Source organism: Coenobita brevimanus, chromosome 87, assembly GCF_032717465.1.
Source record: "Coenobita brevimanus isolate Jiangsu-jjx chromosome 87, ASM3271746v2, whole genome shotgun sequence".
Taxonomy (NCBI): Eukaryota; Metazoa; Arthropoda; class Malacostraca; order Decapoda; family Coenobitidae; genus Coenobita; species Coenobita brevimanus.
The window spans coordinates 1,045,329-1,052,828 of NC_137040.1; the positions used below are offsets into that span (position 1 = coordinate 1,045,329).

At 42.3% G+C, this 7,500-nt stretch overlaps 1 protein-coding gene across 2 annotated transcripts in view; it reads left to right on the forward strand.

Moving 5' to 3' along the window:
• Window positions 1-7,500, forward strand: part of Pur-alpha (Purine-rich binding protein-alpha) — a 354,281-nt gene that overhangs the window by 20,334 nt on the left and 326,447 nt on the right. The gene's annotated exons all lie outside the window — the stretch shown is intronic.

Genomic DNA, 7,500 nt, shown 5'->3' on the forward strand with positions numbered 1-7,500 from the left:
GAGAGAGAGAGAGAATGATGATGATGTGACTGAAGAAGATAAGTACTGAGAAACATGGTATAGTTTTGCGTTGAGATAAACACTTAACCTACATACCCTCATTACATCTCCCTTTGACGTCACAAGTTCTTTTTCAGCTCAAGATACATGCACAGTCTTAAGAATCCGGGAGTCATTCTTTTTAGGGTCACATTCCGAGTGGCAGGGGAGCCTTTGTTGCACCTCTTCATTAGCGATTTAGTTGTTAAATTACATAGTACTCTCCCTTATTGTATTAGTTGTCGGGTTAATATTGATATAGTTTTTGGTTTCATAGCACATCTTCCTTAGCGATTGAGTTGTTTAATTACATCTTTACATTCTCTTTTATGCTCTTTATATCACCTTCATATAAGCGAAGGCCTCGTAGCGCGTCTTGGTGATCTTCCTCTCCTTGTGCACCTCCCCATTTTCCTCCTCCCTTGCTCATCTCGTTTTTGTCATTTAACCTACTTTCCTCTTCTGCCTATCTTGTTTTCCTCTCTGCTCTTTCCCAGTTGCCTTTCTTTCCCGTATTGTTACCGCTTGTTCTACACATCCCTTCGTTTCCATATCCTTCTCACCCCTCTCATTATCTTACTTCATCCTGATTTCCTCCCATCTCTCTTCTGCCGTATGTCCGAGTTATAGTGGTATCAGGTTATTATTTAACTCATCTATCTTCCATTCTGTCCCGTTCTTTCTCGTTTCTTTATATTCTCTGTTCTGTCGTTTATTAATTCCCACCCCTCCCTGGTTTTCTCCTGTCTCCCTTTTTCATAATTATTTTACCTCCCACCTTTTCGCCGCTTGGCATGGTTATACTTGCATATATTTCCTTAATTATTCTTGATCTGTCTTGTTCTTTTTCTTTTGCACCTCTCCATATTTTATTGTTCCCCTTTCTCCTTATTTTTACTTCCTACTGCTAAGTCTCTCGTGTGTGCTTTTGTGCATTTCCATAATTTAATATCACATGTTTGATCATTTTCTGTTCCTCGTTTCTGTATCATCATCTTTCATCGTTTTTTCATGTTCTTTTGCATCCTCCCACACCATCCCACATGTCTTGGTCTCTTACTTTCCTGCATTTAATCAGCTTTTTTTTTTTATCTTTCTGTCCTCTTTCATTTTAATCCTCCCTTTCTGTTTCCTCCTACCTCGTTTTTCATGGTCCAGATTTACTTCCTCCCACTCCTTCTCACCTGTCGTGCTTAATTTTCTGTACTTCCTGCTTTTCCCTTTTTCCCCTCTCTTTCCTTCGCCCGTTTTAATTTCTCGCATGTTTTTTGCTCGTACGTCTTTTCTTGATCTTATTTTTACCTTCCACTCTTCCCTCGCACCGGTGGTCTTCTTTGCTTTTTTATATTTCGTCCTCTTTTTTCCCCGTCTTACCTTTTATTTTGATATTTTTCTCTCCTCGTTTTTCATGTTCTTATATCACCACCGTGTCACACTCCTCCTCCTCTGTGGCGGTCTCCGTTTCTCTGTAATTCCCCAGTTCTTTATTGTCTAGTGGCATTTAGTTGCATTTTAATCACCCCATTTTTTTCGTTTACCTCATTTTTCATGTCCATGTTTTACTTCCATTCCTCCACACCGGTTGCGATCCTTACTCTTCTCTCTTTCTCCCTCTGTCTCTCTCTCTCTCTGTCTCTCTCTCTCCCTTTTTTATTTTTTTTAGCTGTTTCCCTTCTGTCCCCTATCGTATTTTGATCATTTCTCTTCCTGCTTCTTTTTAAAAGTTATTTTAACCTCCTACTCCTTCATCCCACGTGTCATCTTTGCGTGTCTCATCGTAATCACCTTTTATTTTTTCTTCTGTATTTTTCTAGTTCATATGTTAAATCCCCCCCCCCCCTCTTTGCACTTATCAAGGTTTACTTTTCCATGTTGTTTTTCTCTCTTCCCATCTTCCTCATCCTCCTTGTCCTCCAACGCTCACACCTGCTGTTTTAGAATGTTCTGTAACAGAGAGAGAGAGAGAGAGAACATTTTATCGTCACAGTACCTTATTATGAAGCCCAAGGTCCCTGCCGGTACGCTTTGAGTTGCGTGTTTGCGTAATGTCTGAGCGTCTCGTGTGTGTGTGTGTGTGTGTGTGTGTGTGTGTGTGTGTGTGTGTGTGTGTGTGTGTGTGTGTGGAGATCTTTAAGTTTTGTGTTGTGTAAATGTATGTTCTTTGACTTATTTTTTTTTTTATATAGTGGGAAAAGAAATCGGAGAGAGAGAGAGAGAGAGAGAGTTTAGCTTTGTATTAGCGTCGCGTCTGTGAGTGTGGCTTTAAATAGACGAGTTTTTGTGTAGGGTTGACGGTGTGTGTTCCTTGACTGTAATACATGCTTTGGCCACAGGGGGAGAAGAAAATAGACTGTTGGATGATAGAGAGAGAGAGAGAGAGAATGTTCTAGCTACGAAAAGGAAAAGAAATGTAGTCAAACGAAAGAACTGATTTTTAAAGAGAGAGAGAGAGAGAATGTTCTAGCTACGAAAAGGAAATGTAGTCAAACGAAAGAACAGATTTTTAAAGAGAGAGAGAGAGAGAGAGAGAGAGAGAGAGAGAGAGAGAGAGGTCAGCGACCCGGTAGCTACTATAGGCACAAGTGACGAGTAGTAGTGGTGTGGAGAGGGGGTAAACAGGAGGAAGAGACAGTAATAATACACTGTACAGTAAGGAGAATAATAATAATAATAATAATAATAATAATAATGATGATGATGGTGATAACCAGTGATAATGTAAGGAGAATTTAAGTTTGAATTGTGATGGAAGTAGAGGAAAGGAGTACCGTAACTTCGAATAAAGTAGCATTAAGGTGGGGAGGGGGAAAGGGAGGAGTTGCGGTAAGCAGATGGAATTCAGCCTTAGAGGAGTGAAGGGGGAATAGAAGGTAGAGATGAAGGGGAGGAAAGAACTGAGCGAACGACCCAGGGATAAGGGGTAATGGGTGAGGTGTATGGTAGATGGGAGAAGTAGAGATAGTAATGGTAGTTGGAATAGCACTAAAACCCTGCGTAGTAGTAGTAGTGTAGTAAAAGAGTAAGGGAACATTAGAATTGGAGAAAGAGAATGTAAAAATAGCTGTAGAGGTGTATATTATTATTTTTATTATTATTATTGTTATTATTATTATTATTATTATTATTATTATTATCATCATCATCATCATCATCATCATCACTGAGAAGGGTGCCTCATAATATTTTTTTTTGTTTAAAATATCATTCATATAGTGGATGATGAAACAATGTAGGATCACAAGGTCAAGAAAGAGAGAGAGAGAGAGAGAGAGATGATGATGATGATGATGATGATGGTAGAGGAGGTAGAAGGAAAGGAAGAAATGGGCTGACAGGGGAGACGAGAAAAAGAAGGAAGGGAAGGATGGAGGATTAAAAAGAGGAAGGGGGTAGAGGGGAAGGGGGAAGGGAGGACAAGAACAACTCGAAAAAGAAGGAGGAAGAGGAAGAAAGGAAGAGAGGAGGACAAGAAGAAAGGAGGAGGAGGAGGAAGAAGGAAGAGGGGGAAGGGAAGGGAGGGAGGACGCTTCTCTAGTGGCCTTGACTACGCTCGTGGTAGGCTTATGTTCCCAACCGCGCCAGGCCTACCACCACTACCACCCAGGCTTACCACTCACTACAACCACACTCCACCATCACCACTACTACCCCACTCAACCAACACTACGACATTCCACCACTGCTGCTACCGCACACCACCACCACTACTACCACACGCCACTACCACTACTACCACACCACTACCACTGCTATTACACACCACCACCCACCATACGCTACAACCCCACACCACCACTACCATCCAGGCTTACCACACACTACTACCACAAACCATACTACTGCATCCACTACTACTACATGACCATCTTTATCACCACCTCTGCTGCTACTTATGTACTCAACCCTGCCAGGCCTACCACCACTACCACTTCCACTCAGGCTTACCACTCACTACAACCACACATCACCGTCACTACCCACGCTGCTACACAACCTCACCTCTTAACCCTACACCACCACCACCACCACCACCACCACCACCACAGGCATACCATTCATTGCAGCCATACACCACCATTACTGCAAATACCATGATTGTTACGACTACCACTACCACCACTGCTTAGACTTCACCGCCCCCACTACTACTGCAACTGCTGTCACTGCAATACATGACAACAACCATAAATCATAGCTACTACAACCCCACACACACACACACACACACACACACACACACACACACACACACACACACACACACACACACACACACACACACACACACACACACACACACACACAATGTCCACCGTTAGAAGAGAAACACATCAATTTGCTACGTATTACTACAGCTCATAGCACTTAACACTGCCACCTTACACCATCATATCACACTGCCATACCCCACATAACTCACACTGCCTCATCACACATACCTAATACTTACTGATCACACACACACACACACACACACACACACACACACACACACACACACACACACACACACACACACACTGCTTGTAAAAAGATTATCACTGTTGAAGTTCTATGTAAGAGTTGCTAAGGGAGGCTCCTGGGTTGTTTTGTAAGGGTTGTTGAGGGAGGCCCCTAAGATGTTTTGTAAGTTTCTGAGGGAGGCTTCTAAGATGTTTTATAAGATTTGCTAAGGGAGGATCCTAAAGATTTTATGTAAGAGTTGCTAAGAGAGTCTCCTTAAGATTTTATGTAAGAGTTGCTAAGGGAGGCTCTAAAGATTTTATGTAAGAGTTGCTAAGGGAGGCTTCTTTAGATGTTATGTAAGAGTTGCTAAGGGAGTCTCCTTAAGGTTTTATGTAAGAGTTGCCAAGGGAGGCTTCTATGATTGTAAGAATTGCAAAGGGAGGCTCCGAAGATGCTATGTTGCAAAGGGAGGCTCCGAAGATGCTATGTTGCAAAGGGAGGCTGCAAAGCTGCTATGTAAGAATAGCTAAGGAAGGCTTCTGAGATACTGTGTTTCTAAAGGAGGCGATCGTATGTAAGAATTGCCAGGGGAGGCTCCCAGGATGCTACGTTGCTAAGGGAGGTTGCTAATACGTTGCAAAGGGAGTCCGCTAGGACCACAAGGACCCGGCCCATAGATACCATGAGTTCCGTTCTCTGTGGCGTCCAGGTAAGGCTGAGAGAAAACGGAAGTATTGGTAGAGAAGTGGTGGACCCCTGTAGATTGTGTGTGGCTTGAACGTCGTGTTTTTATTATGGGGAACACGAGAGTGAAAGAATAATGATGATTGGTGAATTGTAAAAGGAAGAGGACCTTTTTAGATGAGAAGATTATGCCGAGAAGAAAGCGAAAAAAAAAAAATCGTCGTAGTGATGGTAATAGTAAAAGTAGTAGTAGTGGTAGTAGTAGTAGTAGTAGTAGTTCTTGTTGTTAAGGCTAGAGGGTATAGTTAGGACGAGTGATGGAAGATTATGGAAACTGGCTCAAGGAGAAGATTTTGACGGGAACGAGATAATTCGGTGATCAAGAACGAGTGCATGTAGTCAGAGGTTATTGGTTTGAAGAAAAGTGGTTGCTGTTGGAATGCAAAACAGAAAATTTAGATTTCTAGGAGGCAACAAGTGGGAAGAAAGAAAATTGCCTAGTAAGGGATGAAGAAAAATTGTCTAGTAACTTGAATGATGGAGGTAATCAGGGCAGTGAAAAGGGAAAGGTGTGGAACTGTGTGTGTGTGTGGTGGTAGACCGAGAACATAGTGGAATTGCAAGGTTACTGAGAAACAGATGCCAAAAATTACTACGGGACTCTAACTAGTTCAAGAGCCCAATCCCCTGTCATTTCACTTCATGGCCAGGTGTTGTTTGATTGCGGTGTTGACTAGTAACCAAGGAGACTCATTCCTACCAAGTAACTAAGGTTCATTCAGTTTCATGTACCACGCACCGTATTCTCATCGGTTAAGAAAGCTCCCTAGCACCTCTTCCAAAGCTATTCATTTTTGGCTATGACTGGTTAATATAAATTTGTGTATTATTTATCCCGAGAGTGGTGTAAATGACAGAAGAGGATAGTGAGGAGCAATAGGCAAAATAAATCGCTTATGAAGGGGTGTTAGGGTTCTTAGCCTACCTAGTCCCGTCAGGTGAAAGCAACCCGACTGTAGTGGAATTAATATAAGGACAAGTAGATTGAGGACTGGATGGCACAGGTAGATTGAGGACTGGATGGCACAGGTAGATTGAGGACTGGATGGCACAGGTAGATTGAGGACTGGATGGCACAGGTAGATTGAGGACTGGATGGCACAGGTAGATTGAGGACTGGATGGCACAGGTAGATTGAGGACTGGATGGCACAGGTAGATTGAGGACTGGATGGCACAGGTAAGTTGAGGACTGGATGACAGGTAGATTAAGGAGTGGATGACAGGTAGATTGAGGACTGGATGGGAGGGCAAGGCAGCGGCGTGTATGTGAAGGTTTGGGGTTACGTGAGAGGCGGGGGACAGGCAGACTTGGAGGGGTTGCGACAGTGTAATCTGGTTCTATTTTGTCTACAAGTCTCGCTGTGTTCACCACCCCACGTGACCTTCCATGTAAACACTGGTTCTTGTCATTGTAATACCACATGGCTCTCTCTCTCTCTCTCTCTCTCTCTCTCTCTCTCTCTCGGCAGTATTAATTTTTTTCAGATTTTTAGCACAGACCTTTAGTTTCATATGCTATTTTCATTTTTTTCATGTTATTTTACCGTCATGGTGTCAGATGGTCCTATATGCAGTGTATGGTAGTAACGAGATTATGTGGTTCTCCCTTACAGGCTTTACATTACATTCATTATAATCAACCTAACTGTTTGGTGTTAGCTGGAACAAGGCACAAGTTGACCAGTTTGGCAGTGAGCGGGAATAAAATACTTAACGTCGTCAGTTGAGGGTAACAAAAGCCCATATTGTATGCCATAAAGTGGAGAGGTATATGAGAGAGGGTGTGTGTGTGTGTTGGGAGCAGGGCAGTGAAATGGCGGGGGACAGGGCGACGTGGAGGCGATTTGTTTGTGGCCATCCCAAACGGGATTGAGGCGTCTGGCAATAGATAGATAGATAGATTTAGTTTATGTAGTTTTATACCTTAAGTTACGCAGCCATGCACTGGACATTCTTATACCCATTGTTGTCCCATTTCTTCTTTGTTATTTTTTATTTTTATTTTTTAAGTTATATCAGTGGTTAATTAATCCTCTCAACCCATGGACATATATAATTTACTCTTGCTACCATCAGGCACTTTTATTCAGCATACAGTAAAGAAGCCAGGTTATGGAGTGGCTAATGAAGATTTCTATACCCATTATTACAAAATTAATGGTCTCAGAGCTTAATAAAAAGTGTACTTGATTTAAGTAGTTAATGCTTTAGTCATATATGGTAAAGTTAGAAATAAATATGTATAGGATTGAAGGATGAGGAGCAGCTT